The following is a 17,592-nucleotide window of genomic DNA, read 5'->3' as shown; positions in this document are numbered from 1 at the left end:
ATACCATAGTGTCCCGACTGTGTAAATTGTAAGTCCAGCGTCTTTCCAAAAACTGTTGCCTTGTCCTGTTCCATATCCAGTTTCATGTGTGCTTTCTTCATCGACGGTCTGCTCAGAAGCAAAGGTATCTCACTTGATACAACATCAGTGTTGATGAAGTGATTGACTCCGGCAATATTGCAAGGGATCACCACTCTTTTCAGCGACTTCAGAGTATTATCATCCCCAAACCTGAAACTTGTGGAACTTTCAAATTCCTTAACCTTGTTACGATTTTCAGCATTCAAAGAGTCCAGGTAACATTTTAACCAGTCAATTCCACACACAGTAGATGTGCAGCCACTGTCCAATACAGCACAGTTGAAGGATTCTGCAACCAACACCCTCATTACCGGCGTAAAACTGCTTGTCAATAGGACAATGCCTTCTTTCCAGTCACTATCTTTTTCCTCTTCTGACTCTTCCGTGTCATGTGTCGCTTCAAGCACTCTATCATAACGAGTTGGACAGTTGAAAGCATAATGGTATTGAGAGTCACATCGAAAACATTGATTTATCATGCCCCGTGCATTTCTGGGGTTCATCTTCCTATTGTAGGTTCTAACTGGGTTTCTGTCTTCACAATTTCCTTGTCTCGGTCTCCTTCTATAGTCTTGAGCCCTGTTCGTAGCCATACGATTTTGCCATCCTGTTAGTAGTGTATCTTCCATATTCTGCCTTATTGCAGGCTGACCTATTTGGGTCATCAGAGCCATCGGAATCGAATGTATCCCCAGAATCTTTTGTAAAGCTTTTGTCATCTGTTCGAATAAGGTATCCTTATCAGTAAACTGAACTCCTGTCAAAACCAGGAGCCTATCCATGTTGCTCACTCTCGCAGAGTCAAGTAATTTAAAGGTCAACACAGACTGTGGAAATTCCAGGTTGTTTTTCTGCAGCCTTTTATATAGTCTGCCAAATTCCATTATATAGTCTTCCATGGAGATATCCTCCATTTTCCGGAACTTATCAAAATCCGACCATGCTTCATACGCACTTAACAAGTCATCTTTCATATAAATCTTATCCATATAATGTAATAAAGTCTCCAGTCCTTCTGAGTCTAACTCTTCCAATTCCAGCTCAGAAAGCTCTTTGTTTCGGATTTTACTGCCATATGGTAGAGAAAGAGCCAATGCCATACCTTGTTTTCTCTTTCCCAAAGCAGTTACCTTAGTCCACATAACTACTGCACTTCTCCATTGGTCGTACGATTCCCTTTCAGAAAATAAGGGAGGATAGTCATATCCAGCCATCTTTATCCTCGGTTCAGCCATATATCCCTTTTTTTTTCTTTTCTCACTCACTCCTTGGTTTGATCTGGAAAAGTTGTAATTTCAACCCTTCACATTTACACAGCAACCATCCTCTGCTACCAATTGGTAAACGTTTTAGTTGCTGTGATATGAAGAGTCTAAAGTTCTGTTCCTTTTTCACAAACACACATTTATTTCATTCCAACAGCCTTTGCACAAACTCGAACTATACATCACCTGACAGAGGCCACCTGAAGCCCCTTTATATATCACTGTCAATTAATGGATACTTAACATAAATGAGACAACCAATTGCAATGTCTTAACCCATTACTTAACAAAGGTCCATTGACTCCAGCGGCACCAGGAGATCCCGCCGGTGGGGGGGGGGGGGGGGGGGGGGGGGGGGGGGGGGGGGGGGGGGGGGGGGCCATGAAAATCCCACCCAATGTTTTTGCTTCACTGTTACAAACCCTTCATAATCTTGAAAGCCGCAAATAAATTCTTCACATCTTTTCAGCTCCAGTGGAGAAACATTCCAAAATCTCTTCAGGACTGTAACCCCACCATCCTTGACAACGATCTACATACACTGTACTGCATCTTCTATTCACCTTTCAAACCTTTTTCTTTCGATGATATTCATTACTGTCCTTTCGACAGTTGCCTGACCAGAATTGTGCGCAATCCTCCAACTGAAGCCTGAAGTCCTCCACAAGTCCCAGTTCCTTACCTGCTGCTGCAGCTGCCTCTTTCGTGGCTGGTGGTACCCGCTTCGTTCCTTCGACAAAGTGGTGTTCTCAACGTACTTTTCCTTTATTGCATATGCCAATACCTCACTCTTCATTACCTCCTTTCAATCCAAATGTTTGCCACTGAAAACCCATGTGCCCTGCGAAGAAAATCAAATGGAAAGAAACATATGAATAAGAACATAAGAAATAGGAGTAGGAGTAGGCCATCTGGCCCCTCGAGCCTGCTCCACCATTCAATGAGATCATGGCTGATCTTTTGTGGACTCAGCTCCACTTTCCGGCCCGAACACCATAACCCTTAATCCCTTTATTCTTCAAAAAACAATCTATCTTTATCTTAAAACATTTAATGAAGGAGCCTCTACTGCTTCACTGGGCAAGGAATTCCATAGATTCACAACCCTTTGGGTGAAGAAGTTCCTCCTAAACTCAGTCCTAAATCTACTTCCCCTTATTTTGAGGCTATGCCCCCTAGTTCTGCTTTCACCCGCCAGTGGAAACAACCTGCCCGCATCTATCCTACCTATTCCCTTCATAATCTTATATGTTTCTATAAGATCCCCCCTCATCCTTCTAAATTCCAACGAGTACAGTCCCAGTCTACTCAACCTCTCCTCGTAATCCAACCCCTTCAGCTCTGGGATTAACCTAGTGAATCTCCTCTGCACACCCTCCAGTGCCAGTACGCCCTTTCTCAAGTAAGGAGACCAAAACTAGACACAATACTCCAGGTGTGGCCTCACTAACACCTTGTACAATTGCAGCATAACCTTCCTAGTCTTAAACTCCATCCCTCTAGCAATGAAGGACAAAATTCCATTTGCCTTCTTAATCACCTGTTGCACCTGTAAACAAACAAAGAACAAAGAAATGTACAGCACAGGAACAGGCCCTTCGGCCCTCCAAGCCCGTGCCGACCATACTGCCCGACTAAACTACAATCTTCTACACTTCCTGGGTCCGTATCCTTCTATTCCCATCCTATTCATATATTTGTCAAGATGCCCCTTGAATGTCCCTATCGTCCCTGCTTCCACTACCTCCTCCAGTAGTGAGTTCCAGGCACCCACTACCCTCTGCGTAAAAAACTTGCCTCGTACATCTACTCTAAACCTTGCGCCTCTCACCTTAAACCTATGCCCCCTAGTAATTGACCCCTCTACCCTGGGGAAAAGCCTCTGACTATCCACTCTGTCTATGCCCACATAATTCTGTATACCTCTATCAGGTCGCCCCTCAACCTCCTTCGTTCCAGTGAGAACAAACCGAGTTTATTCAATCGCTCCTCATAGCTTATGCCCTCCATACCAGGCAACATTCTGGTAAATCTCTTCTGCACCCTCTCTAAAGCCTCCACATCCTTCTGGTAGTGTGGCGACCAGAATTGAACACTATACTCCAAGTGTGGCCTAACTAAGGTTCTATACAGCAAACTTTTTTCGACTCCTGCACCAGCACACCCAGGTCTCTCTGCACAGCAGCATGTTTTAATATTTTATCATTTAAATAATAATCCCTTTTGCTGTTATTCCTTCCAAAATGGATAATCTCACATTTGTCAACATTGTATTCCATCTGCCAGACCCTAGCCCATTCATTTAGCCTATCCAAATCCCTCTGCAGACTTCCAGTATCCTCTGCACCTTTTGCTTTACCACTTATCTTAGTGTCGTCTGCAAACTTGGACACATTGCCCTTGGTCCCCAACTCCAAATTATCTATGTAAATTGTGAACAGTTGTGGGCCCAACACTGATCCCTGAGGGACACCACTAGCTACTGATTGCCAACCAGAGAAACACCCATTAATCCCCACTCTTTGCTTTCTATTAGTTAACCAATCCTCTATCCATGCTACTACTTTCCCCCTTAATGCCATGCATCTTTATCTTATGCAGTAACCTTTTGTGTGGCACCTTGTCAAAGGCTTTCTGGAAATCCAGATATACCACACCCATTGGCTCCCCGTTATCTACCGCACTGTTAATGTCCTCAAAAAATTCCACTAAATTAGTTAGGCACGACCTGCCCTTTATGAACCCATGCTGCGTCTGCCGATTGGGACAATTTCCATCCAGATGGCTCGCTATTTCTTCCTTGATGATAGATTCCAGCATCTTCCCTACTACCGAAGTTAAGCTCACTGGCCTATAATTACCCGCTTTCTGCCTACCTCCTTTTTTAAACAGTGGTGTCACGTTTGCTAATTTCCAATCCGCCGGGACCACCCCAGAGTCTAGTGAATTTTGGTAAATTATAACTAGTGCATTTGCAATTTCCCTAGCCATCTCTTTTAGCACTCTGGGATGCATTCCATCAGGTCCAGGAGACTTGTCTACCTTTAGCCCCATTAGCTTACCCATCACTACCTCCTTGGTGATAACAATCCTCTCAAGGTCCTCACCTGTCATAGCCTCATTTCCAGCAGTCACTGGCATGTTATTTGTGTCTTCCACTGTGAAGACCGACCCAAAAAAATCTGTTCAGTTCCTCAGCCATTTCCTCATCTCCCATTATTAAATCTCCCTTCTCATCCTCTAAAGGACCAATATTTACCTTAGCCACTCTTTTTTGTTTTATGTATTTGTAGAAACTTTTACTATCTGTTTTTATATTCTGAGCAAGTTTACTCTGATAATCTATCTTACTCTTCGTTATAGCTTTTTTAGTAGCTTTCTGTTGCCCCTAAAGATTTCCCAGTCCTCTAGTCTCCCACTGATATTTGCTACTTTGTATGTTTTTTCCTTCAATTTGATACTCTCCCTTATTTCCTTAGATATCCACGGTCGATTTTCCCTCTTTTTACCGTCCTTCCCTTTTGTTGGTATAAACCTTTGCTGAGCACTGTGAAAAATCACTTGGAAGGTTCTCCACTGTTCCTCAACTGTTTCACTATAAAGTCTTTGCTCCCAGTCTACCTTAGCTAGTTCTTCTCTCATCCCATTGTAATCTCCTTTGTTTAAGCACAAAACACTAGTGCTTGATTTTACCTTCTCACACTCCATCTGTATTTTAAATTCCACCATATTGTGATCGCTCCTTCCGAGAGGATCCCTAACTATGAGATCCTGAATCAATCCTGTCTCATTACACAGGACCAGATCTAGGACTGCTTGTTCCCTCGTAGGTTCCATTACATACTGTTGTCGGAAACTATCGCGGATACATTCTATAAACTCCTCCTCAAGGCTGCCTTGACCGACCTGGTTAAACCAATCGACATGTAAATTAAAATCCCCCTCGGATATTTAACTCCCAGTCGTGACCATCCTTTAACCATGTTTCAGTAATGGCCACTAAATCATAGTCATTCACGATAATTTGCGCCATCAACTCATTTACCTTATTCCGAATACTACGAGCATTCAGGTAAAGCACGCTTATGTTGGCTTTTTTACCTCTGTTCTGAATCTTAACACCTCGATCAGTAACCTCTCCTAAGTTATATTTCCTCTTAACCTTTCTCCTAATTTTCCTTGTCGTTGAACCCATATCTCCATATCTTCATGTAACAACCTGCCGCGTCGCTTACCATTAATGTTTTTACTTCCTGTTTATTCCTTTTAGTAGTCCTGGTCCTATTCACTGAGCTCCCCTCAGTCACTGTACCTTGTACTGTCGCCCTTTTTGATTTTTGACGATGGCTTCTCTGCCTTACACTTTCCCCCTTACTGCCTTTTGTTTCTGTCCCTGTTTTACGACCTTCCAACTTCCTGCATCGTTCCCATCCCCCTGCCACATTAGTTTAAACTCTCCCCAACAGCTCTAGCAAACACCCCCCCCCCCCCCCCAGGACATCGGTTCCAGTTTCACTAAACCCCTCATGGAGGGTTGCTGAAGTAAAGGCCACAGCATTGTCAGAGTTTCAGAGGTGTTAGCACCTATTTTTCATTCTTCAGCTGAAGGTGAATGTTTCCATGTTTCACCACAATCAAAATGAAAAAACCTTTTTAGTTGCAGTGAAATTTCACACATCCACCATTAAACCGTGATGAAACCCCAGTAACAACAGTTAATGTCAGAGTCGTTAATGTTTTAGTTTGGAGATTATTTCAATATCGCACGGAGTAATCACTGAAATCAAACCTAAAGTCTAGGCCTTGGCTCCTCCCTCTGTAACTGGATCCTCGATTTCCTGACCCATAGACCGCAATCTGTAAGGATAAATAATGACACCTGCTCCACGATAGTCCTCAATACCGGGCCCCGTAAGGATGCGTACTTAGCCCCCTACTTTTCTCACTGTACACACATAACTGTGGCAAAAATTTGGCTCCAACCCCATCTACAAGTTTGCTGATGACACGACGAAGGGAGTTGGATCTGAAACAACGATGAGTCAGAGTATAGGAGAAAGATAGAGAACCTAGTAAGAGTGGTGTAACGACAACAATCTCTCCCCTCAATGTCAGCAAAACTGGTCTTCGGCTTCATGAAGCGACGGTCGTATGTGCTCCTGTCTGTATCATTGGTGCCGAGGTGGAGATGGTGGACAGCTTCAAGTTCCTAGGTGTAAACGGCACCAACAATCTGTCCTGGTCCACCCACGTCGACGCTACGACCAAGAAAGCTGAACATCGCCTTTACTTCTCAGGAAATTAAGGAAATTCAACATGTCCACAATGACTCTTTCCAACTTTACAGATGCACCATAGAGAGCATCCTATCGGCTGCATCACAGCCTTGTATGGCAACTGCTCCGCCCAAGACCGTAAGAAACTACAGAGAATTGTGAACACCGCCCAGTCCATCACACAAACCTGCCTCCCATCCATTGACTATGTCTACACCTCCCGCTGCCTGGGAAAGTGGGCAGCATAATCTTTTTTTATAATGTTTTTGTTGAAGATTTTACAAATTGTACACTGTACATTTGGTAAGGGTAACTGTGCAGGTTACAACGTACATGTCATTCCCTCTGTGCCAACTGCCAACCCCCCCTCCCCCCTTTCATTCATTGTTTCAGGGTCCTTTCCTGGGCCCTTCACTGTACGATGGGCAGTTATCTGCTATTTACATGTGGGTAGTGCCCTCCACTCCCTTCCCTCCCCCGGTTTTGTCGTTTGGCCTCCTCCCATTTTCATGTACGGAGCGATCTGCAAGGACTGCATGCAGAACATTACTTTTCACTGTTCCTCAGTACACGTGACAATAAAATAAATCAAATCAAATAATGGCCATAGACAATTTCTAGAAAACATGACCTGTCACAGGCTACATCAGGAAAAAGCTGCCACTGGCTGAGGAACCACACAGAAAAGCAAAATAAAATGATTTCAGTTGGGTTAGTGGTTAGCACTGCTGCCTCACGGCGCCGAGGTCCCAGGTTCGTTCCCGGCTCTGGGTCACTGTCCGTGTGGAGTTTGCACATTCTCCCCGTGTTTACATGGGTTTCATCCCCACAACACAAAGATGTGCAGGGTAGGTGGATTGGACACGCTAAATTGCCCCTTAATTGGAGAAAATGAATTGGGTACTCTAAATTTATATTTAAAAAAATGATTCCAGTTAACACTTAAAAAAATGTATTTACCTCTGCGCTCCTGGAGATGTCACCCCAAGCTTGGGACAGATCTGTAAACTACATAATCCCTTAACGTCTCACCCAACCGATCACTTTTCACAAGAGGGCCTGAGCAGGAATTGTAACAGGCAACTGAATCATTATCACCATCCCAGCCAAGTCCAACCCTACCACGGTATTTAACCTGACACATCAGCATTTGCTGGAAAAATGACTCGACTGCAGAAACCCTGGCTATGTTTCCACTAGGACTGTAGCCAGGGTTGTCCGTGTAGTCACATTTACCCAATTTATACCCAGGTCCGGATGTACGGATTTTTTCAGTTAGCAGTCAGCCATGACAACAATCAGCCTTAAAACATACGCTCCAAGGAGATTGGCTACCGGAAGGCAATCAGCGCAACAGGTAACAAACAACACTCTCAGTGGTCTCTGTCCAGTGAGAGTGCACTGTCTAGTGACAGGGACCTGATGCACTACCAACCTTTTAGTTTTGCAAATCAAGACAAATTTCTACCCCATATAAATTTTATGAGCAGGACATACAGACCAAATAATACCAATCTACTTTACCAGACAAATACAAAATACCTGCCTCTCTCTTTACCATTTCCCTCAATCCATTCTCTCTCCAGATACACTTCCAATCGTCTCTTGTACCATTCTGTGCTGTCTCCTTTAATGAACTTCACTGGTAATTTGTTTCATAACTTTATTATTTTATAGGTGAAAGAGCAACGCCTCAATGCTAATCTTCAACTTCTCTACCCTGGAATTTGATCCATATCAGAATAGTGAAAGGATCAATGTTGTTTAGATCACTTTAAATAATTTTCCAAACAAGTTCAATCTCCTAATTTTCATCAGAATTTTAAATTCCTGTTCCCCTTTTCCGTATTTGTTGCTCCTGTGATTTCCCACAGTGCGGCTCAGATTCCACTAATTGGGAACAAAGTCCCCGAGCGTGTTTACCACGTGTTTCCTGGCGCTCACAGTGGTTATAGAAGGCAACTCGTGTTGTATAAGGGGCCTCAGCGGGGAACGCACAGTCGAGCCCCACAGTCCCGTTTTGTACACTCCGCTCACCCGAACTCCCCAATGTCGCGAGAGATCAGGACGCCATCTCCTAGCTCCGGGAAGCGACCCCGCCAGCCCCGACCACTCTACGGGAGTCTCCAGCTCCCCGCAACAACCACGCAGGGCACTGCCGGCCCGGTCGCACATTCACAAATGCCAGTGGCACTGCCAGGGTGCTCAGGTGGCTGCAACAGTGCCAGGGCACCACCCCGCCCAAAGGGCATACACCTGGGGGCCTCCAATCCCCTGGGAGACCCCCACGAGTGGCGTTCCATCTGGTCCCCATTTGTGGAGACCTGTGCTGAACGGCGTTCGTCCGAGGTTTCCGAGGAAGGGACACTTTACAGCCCTCTGGACTCAAACAATGGGTTCAACAATTCTGAGTCATAACCTCTGCACCATTCTGTTTTGCTATTTTCTCTTACCCCTCTTGTTTATTTTCTTTACTTCTGTGTGGGCACGAGCTATCGGTCTCATCCTCCCCAATCCGGGACGCGATAAGGCCGGTAAATCTCACGAGAGGCCTCAAAAAATCTAAGATCTCGCGAGGCGGCGCAATCTGGTTCCCACACATTGTGGTTGAATTTGCATCATCAAGTGAGCAATTAGTCTCACTTGAATATGTCTACGCTGACGAGGGAAAGAGGGGAGACGGGGGAGAGCAGACAAGGACACATACAACGAGGAGGTGCAAAGGGGAAGGGGGGAGGATATGAGGAGGGAACCCAAGGGAGCCAGAGAGAGAAACATGGGGGGAAAAGGGGGGGGGGGGGGGGGGAAAGAGGAGGGGGTAGGAAGCCCCCCCCCCCCCCGAACCCACAAGGCCAACAACAAAAAGCCGCAGAAAAGAGGAGCGGAGCTCAGCAGGACACCCAGGGCTGAAGAGGGGGTACCAACGAGGGAGACAGGGCGGGGATAAGGGGGGTAAAACGGGGAGAATGTTTGTTAAGAAATATGCATGAAAATAAGAAACTGTAAAACAGATAACTATTCATTCGTTAAAAGTATTATGCAAAATTGAAATATGCCAATAAAAGCATTAAAAAAAGAATATGTCTGCGCTAGATCTACCTGGCGGCCAAGATTGAACAGCCTTGCCTCGGAGACCCCGCCCAGGCACCGTATAGCTCTGGTCTACAAATGTGGACCGGGTGTATTGCCACTTCGGGGGGGGGGGGGGGGGTGGGGGGCCCTGGGTGTTCAGACTCTGGGCAGGGTGGTACCCTGGCATCCCCGATACCATCCAGGCACTGTGGCACTATTAGCCTGGCAGTGTCAGCTGCCAATGCCAGGGTACCCAGTGGTACTGCCTAGGTGTCAGGCTGGCAGTACCAAGGTGCCCAGGTGGTATCTTGCTCGTGCCAGGTTTCAGGCACAGGGGTGCCCTGCCCTTATGAGGTGGGGTGTGGGGGGTTCAATGACCCCCTAATTGGTGAGGTTGGGGCATTAGGGGGTCTGGAGATCAGGGCGCGCACTGACAAGAGGAGCTCCATAGTGCAGGAAATGGGACTAAGTGCGGCCTCAGCCGAGGCCCAGAAAGGGAGCAGAGTCCCTTTAATAGCGGAGTTGTTCTCGGTCCTGCCAGTACCGGGCAAATGTGCCCAACACGGGCTCTGTTTCATTTCCGTTAAATCATGTCCTGTATGTCCCATATCCTACTCCAGATCAACTCTAACTCCTCAAACACTCATATACTTGCTAATCAGTATTGCATCCTAGTCTCTTACCACCTTCATTTTAAAATTATTATCCTTGTATTTATATCCATCCCTGGCCTCCCTAACTCTGTAACTCTTTGAACACTAAATTCTTTACCCAAAGTCTGTGGTCCTCTGATTTTGCTCTTTAGTGTATCCCCCCCCCCCCCCCCCCCCCCCCCCCCCCCCCATTGACATCGCGTGTTCAGTTGCCTAGGTTCATGGTCTGGCCGAAGTGTCTCTGCTTCTCCACCTTTAAGGCAGTCATTAAAATTCAGCTCATTGGCTGAGCTTTTATTCATCCTTCCTGATATCACCGTTTTAATGTCTCGCTACTTGGGATATTTTTCTACTTTAATGTTGCTGTGTTCTTGCTGGTTATTGGATTTTTGTTGCCCACACTATATCCTCTTCTCCGGAATTCTTTCAATTACTCCAAGCCTGGGTTACCTCGCCAAGTGGTCATTATTTATATTTCACCTCAACAGCCAATGTGAGCTAACCAGAGTTTTCCAGCCACTACGTATCCTGTTCTCACTTGATATCTACATCTCGGCACGTCTAGCGAGGCCTCACTACGTTGAAGCTGAGTTGCATGATTTTCCTAAGGGCACGTAACCATCTCAGTTTAGATGAACTAACTCTGCATAGAATGAAGTAAGAAAATATCCTACCCTGGATACAAAGCTACTCGTTAAATAAATTCCCGTACCAGCCTCCCCGAACAGGCACCGGAATGTGGCGACTAGGAGCTTTTCACAGTAACTTCATTTGAAGCCTACTTGTGACAATAAGCGATTTTCATTTCATTTTTTCATTTCAAATAAACTTGTTGAACTTTTGGAGAAGGCTTCACTTGTGTGATATTCATGGGGATTAAATGACATGGGTACCCACTAAGCACAATGTAATATTAATAACACACTTCTGCCCAATTTCATTTTACAACTCCATTTGTTCCTGATAGTTCTAAAACAAACACCAAAGTTAATAGTGGTTATAAAATTGGTTATAACTAACAAAGTACCTACCCTCTTCAACACCAAAACTAAAGGACATGTAGTCAGCATTTTCTTTCCTATACTGCACCTTGTCAAATCTTGAGATCTTGCAGTAAACAGAACTTCATTATGTACTTCTATATCATTATACACTAATTGAAGCAGATGAACTTTAGCTCTTAAGGTAGAAGATTAAAATGCAAGTCGCACTGGTTCAAACATTCTTTTCGGTCCATATCACACAAATATTCCTCCCTATGATATGATTACAGGCCAAGGATCTCACTTATGCAAGTTTACCTCAGGTAACCCAAAAGTCTGACAGACACCAAATAAATTGTTTTATTACTCTTCAGTAAAATATCGGTTACATATTAATAAAATCTGCAAAAACAAAGACTGAAATTGCTGAACTCTTTGCAGCACGAAATTTCAGCAATGCGGCCAATAAGAGAAAGTTTGTCTTGTCCAGATTCTCGTTTAGAAACATAGGAACAAGAGGAGGCCATTCAGCCCATCGGCTCTGCCCTCACGGCTGATCATCCACCTCAATGCCACTTTGCTGTTGTAACCCCATATCCCTTTATGTCGTTAGTGCCCAGAAATCTATCGATTTCTGTCTTGATCGTGCGGAGTGACTGAGTTCCACAGCCTCTGGGGTGGAGAATTCCAAAGATTCACCACCTCCTGAGTGAAGAAACCAACCTCAGCTCGGTCTTAATTGCCCTGTCCCTTATTGTGAGACTGTGTCCCCTGTTTCTGGACTCTCAGCCAGGGGAAACAGCCACATCTACCCCGTCACACCCTGTAAGAGTTTTGTTTCAATTAGATCAGCTCTCATTCTTTGAAACTCTGGAGAGCACAGGCCCAGTTTTTTCAATCTCTCCTCACAAGACAATCTCCCATCCCAGGGATTAATCTGGTGAACCATTATTGTGCTCCCTCCTTGGCGAGTATATCCTTCATCAGAAAAGGGGACCAAAACTGTACACAACACTCCAGGTACGGTCTCACTGACCCTCTACACAATTGCAGCAAGATATCGTTACCCCGCTATTTAAATCCACTTGCCATGAAGGCCAACATACCATTTGCCTTTCTAAATGTTTGCTGTACCTGCATGCCACCAGCTTTTAGTGGCTCATAAACAAGGACACCCAGGTTTCTTTGGACATCTACACTTCCCAACATCTTACCTTTTAATAAATATCTTGCCTTTCTTGTTTTCTCTGCAAAAGTGGAGAACTTCACACTTATTCACATTATATTCCAGCTGCCATATTCTTGGCCATTTACTTTCACCTGTCCAGGTCCCCTGGAAGCCTCCTTGCATCCTCTTCTCAATTTACAGTCCCACCTAGTTTTGCATCATCAACAAATTTGGAAATGCTATATTTGGTCCCCAGATCCAAGTCATTTACACAGATTGTGAACAGCTGTGGTCCTCGCACTGATCCTCGTGGTACCCCAGTAGTAGCAGCCTGAGAATGACCCGTTTATTCCTACCCTCTGTTCGTCTGTCTGTGAACCAATTCTCAATCCATACCAGGATATTACCCCCAATCTCTTGTCCCCGAATTGTGTTTACTAACCAGCTGTGTGGGACCTTACCAGAAGACCTTCTGAAAATCCAAATACACCACATTAACTGTTTCAATTTATTTATGCTGCAGGTGACATCCTCAAAATCCTCCAACAGGTTTGTCAAACATGATTGTCCCTTCCTGATTTATACTGTGCCTAACAATAACTGACAGCTTATAAACAACTCCCACAAATGTGTGCTGCCTCTTGCTGTTTCTGACCTCCACCCAAACTGATTCGACATCTTGATCCTTTGATCCAAGATCATCTCTCACTAAATTTGGTCCATTGAGTCAGCAATGGCTCTCTGAAAGAGTATTCTACCCAGTGCCACTCCCCTGCCTTATCCTCATAACCTTGCACATTCTCTCTTTCCAGATAGCAAATAATTCCCTTTTATGTACCTCAATCAAAGCTGCCCCCCCACCCTCAGCAAATTCGCCAAAATGAATCACCACATATTTCCCTGCATCTGCCACTTGTCTGCCCAATCCAGTACGTCCTTTTGAAGTTCGAGACTATCTAAGACGTTGAGAATGTTTCCAATTTTCTTAAAATGTTGACATCATGCTCCAAACACCACATTCTAGGTTTCCTTTAATTAATAAATGGGATATGGGTGTCGCTGGCTATGCCGACATTTATTGCCCATCCCTAATTGCATCAGGAAGAGCAGGCGCTCCAACTCCACTACAAACCTTCCTCCCATCTGAAAAACAACCATTTTCACTAATGTTTCCTGTCACGCAGCCGATTTTTTAATACAAGGGCCGACTTTCCCTGTTATTCCAGGAGCTAGAATTTTCATCACAAGCCTGTTGTGTAGTTCAATATCAAACGCCTTTAGCAAATCCACATACACATCAAGGTATCTGACACCTTCTCGATTGAAAATTCTCCTCGTGTATCAGTTACCTCCCCTCTCACCTCGGCCTGGGGAGAATCTTCTTCCTTTGTAAAGACAGATCCAAAGTACGTTTAATACCTCTGCTATTTCTTCAACACCAGGTGCAAGTCCCCTTTTGTTTATCCCTACATCGGCTCTACTCTTTCTATAACACCCTTTTATTATTTATATGTTTGAGACCTTGAGATTTCCCTTTATGTTAGCTGCCAGTCTCTTTTCATGCTCTCTTCTTGATTTTTAATTAGTATTTTCACTTCCCCCTGGTCCTTCTATATTCAGTATTCTCCATTGTATTTTCTACCTGACATCTGTCATTACTTACACTTCTTCCCTTTCATCTTCATCTCTATCTCCTTCATCACCCAGAACACTCTGAATTGCTGGAACCTTAATTAGGCCACACTTGGAGCATAGTGTTAGAACCTTAGTTAGGCCACACTTGGAGTATAGTGTTCAATTCTGGTTGCCACACTACCAGAAGGATGTGGAGGCTTTAGAGAGGGTGCAGAAGAGATTTACAAGGATGTTGCCTGGTATCAAGGGCATTAGCTATGATGAGCGGTTGAATAAACTCGGTTTGTTCTCACTGGAACGACGGAGGTTGAGGGGCGACCTGATAGAAGTCTACAAAATTATGAGGGGCATAGACAGAGTGGGTAGTCAAAGGCTTTCCCCAGGGTAGAGGGGTCAATTACTAGGGGGCATAGGTTTAAGGTGCGAGGGGCAAGGTTTAGAGTAGATGTAAGAGGCACGTTTTTTTTACAGAGGATAGTGGGTGCCTGGAACTCGCTGCTGGAGGAGGTGGTAGAAGCAGGAACGATAGTGACATTTAAGGGGCATCTTGACAAACACATGAATAGGATGGGAATAGAGGGATACGGACCCAGGAAGTGTAGAAGATTGTAGTTTAGTCGGGCAGCACGGTCGGCACGGGCTTGGAGGGCCGAAGGGCCTGTTCCTGTGCTGTACTTCTTTGTTTGTTTGTCCTATTTTTCCCCTTTAAGAGAATCTACTTTGACATTGCCTGCAATACTTTTTCTTTGAAGATGGCCCATTTTTCATCCACTGTCTCTTCTGCCAACTTTTGATTCCAACTCAGTTGGCTGATGCATTCTCATCCCATCAAAGTAGGTTTTCCCCCCAATTAATTTTCCCTACCTGGATCTCATCCCTTATTAACAGTGTTATCCTTCCTAAGTGATGAATATCCTTGAATATTCAGAATCTTGGTCACCCTGTAACCATATCTCCGTAATGGCAATTAAATCGTACCTATTTACTTATATTTGTGCTATATTTGGTGCATTTACCCAGGAGTATTTTGCAAAACTCCTTCCCTAGACATATACTTACAGGATATTTTTATCTGCATTCAATTTTTTTTTTTTTTAAACTCATCTATGGCAGACAAAATATTTTAACCTTTCTAAAACTGCCCCTCTGATCTTCATAAACTATAATGCTTATAATCACAGAAACGAAATATACTGTGTAAATGCAGAGATATACCAAAACATTCCCATTAATTAAAACATTGAAAACATCCCTGTACAGATAGGATGCCACCTTTTTCATAGAATCATAGAATTTACAGTGCAGAAAGAGGCCATTCGGCCCATCGAGTCTGTACTGGCACTTACAAAGAGCACCCTACTGAAGCCCATGTATCTACCCTATCCCCGTAGCCCAGTCACCCCCACTTAACATTTTGTGGGCACTAAGGGCAATTTAACATGGCCAATCCACCTAACACGCACATCTTTGGACTAATAGATCTTTTTAAATAGATTTTTTTGATTAATTAACAGTACCATAGCCTTATCAGAACGAACTTACAAAGATATTGCGTGATGCCAGAAGCATAGCTCTGGGGTGATTCCAGCTGTTTGGGGGGGGGGGGGTGGATGGAAGGGGAAGAAAGAAGGCCCCAACACAGGAGGACTACACTGTAATTAATTACCAGACAGATAAATTAAGATTACAGAATGGTTTTTCGGTGTCCCAAAAATATATGTATTTTGAACTCTTTCGTTTTGGCCCATTCCAAGCCATTAAACTGACAGACTGCCTCCCCCCAACCCACTCCACCCCCCGAAGCTCTGGCTTATTGTAATAATAGTAATAATAATCGCTTATTGTCACAAGTAGGCTTCAATGAAGTTACTGTGAAAAGCCCCTAGTCGCCACATTCCGAGCCTGTATTGTACCGCCATACAGGTACCTGACCATATTATTTAAATGACCTAGCCATCAGAAATTGAACAAAAGCGAGCACACACAGATGCTGGCAATCTGAAATTAAAGCAAAATGTTGGAAATTCTCAGCAGATCAGGCAACATCTGTGGAGAGAAACAGCGTTAATGGGCACAATTCTCAGGGCCCACGCTGCAGGCACAAATCCCATTATGGCAGTTAAATCTCACGAGAGGGCCATAACGTGATCTGCGCCGGTGAGATGTCGGCATAAGATCTTCCCTGTGCCCCCCCCCCCCCCCCCCCCACTCCCCACCGGCGACGCAATCAGGTTCACACCCAGAAAGAGAGCTGTTTGATCAGGCGAGAAAAGGCATCTGCAAAGTCAGCAAGTTTCACACAGCTTTTCTCACCTGCTCCAACACTGTGCCATTTTGGGAAATTTCCGCCCATTGTTTCAGGTCAGTCAACCTTCATCAGGGAGATGTGGGCCTCCTCCAAAAGGTGTCACCTCCGACACTGCAGCACCCTCTCAGTACTGCACTGAACTTTCTCATTTTCCTCCTTGGGTGGATATTAAGGATCCCATGGCCCTTTGAGGAAGAGCAGGTGAGTTATTCCCGTAGGTACTGTCATAGTGTAACTGTGAAGCAGTGTTCTGAATGGTTTTGATTTGGATTCAACCTTCTATCTGGTACCCTCATTCTTTCAAGTTTGGAAAGCCATTTTTCCCAGCCTTATAACCAAATTCTCTGATGGTGGGAACCTGTGTCTTAATGCCTTCTGTTTACCTTAATGGCTATAACTGAACTTGTATTTGACTGATGTGGTTATAAAATTCAGTGTTGTATTTGATTTGCTGATTAAAGCTATATGCAATGCTGTGTTATTGCTCAAAAACCTTTTCAACATTTTTCTTTGCTAATTCTTCAGAAATGTTGGAATATACATTTTGTCCATTTAAATAAATATTCCATGTTAAGTACTTCACATTTATCCATATTTAATAGGTTGACCTATTTTCATATTTTGTTTTGATGGACTCTTTTTTAAAATAAATTTAGAGTACCCAATTCATATTTTCCAATTAAGGGGCAATTTAGCGTGGCCAATCCACCTACCCTGCACATTTTTGGGTTGTGGGGGTGAAACCTACACAAACACGGGGAGAATGTGCAAACTCCACACGGACAGTGACCCAGGGCTGCGATCGAACCTGCGACCTCGGCGCGTGAGGCAGCAGTGCTAACCACTGCGCTACCATGCTGCCCTTCTGTGGGCTCTTGGCTCCCTCCTCAGATTTGACTCCCTGCCCTCCTGGTTTAGTATTGTCTGCACATTTGGCCAGTTTTCACCAAGTTTGAATCCAGGTGACTCAAATGAGAATTTTGACGTGGCTCTTTTTTCAGCAATACTCAGGTACTCGACTAACAAATGACTATTTTCTCATATAAATTAGAAATCATCAGGATGTCAACATTAATTTGTTGGGTACTCTGCACAATGTTTCCTTGCTCTTCAATACCATTCCCCAAATTAGCAGTTGATGCTTACATACG

General features: G+C 44.4%; 1 protein-coding gene across 7 annotated transcripts in view; it reads right to left on the bottom strand.

The window, feature by feature from the left end:
- Positions 1-17,592, bottom strand: part of LOC140408248 (sodium/hydrogen exchanger 9B2-like) — a 261,503-nt gene that overhangs the window by 218,136 nt on the left and 25,775 nt on the right. For 5 of the 7 annotated variants that reach the window (XM_072495199.1, XM_072495192.1, XM_072495196.1 and 2 more), the window contains one exon: positions 2,029-2,187. The gene's annotated coding sequence lies outside the window, so the exon portion shown is untranslated. Of the gene's footprint in view, positions 1-2,028; positions 2,188-8,168; positions 8,241-16,446; positions 16,466-17,592 lie in introns of those variants that run through there. The other 2 variants (XM_072495198.1, XM_072495193.1) reach the window with 2 other exon arrangements.

Source organism: Scyliorhinus torazame, chromosome 3 (genome assembly GCF_047496885.1).
Source record: "Scyliorhinus torazame isolate Kashiwa2021f chromosome 3, sScyTor2.1, whole genome shotgun sequence".
NCBI lineage: Eukaryota > Metazoa > Chordata > Chondrichthyes > Carcharhiniformes > Scyliorhinidae > Scyliorhinus > Scyliorhinus torazame.
Note: the sequence above shows the minus strand (reverse complement) of the source record. Positions and strands in the feature narration are given on the sequence as shown.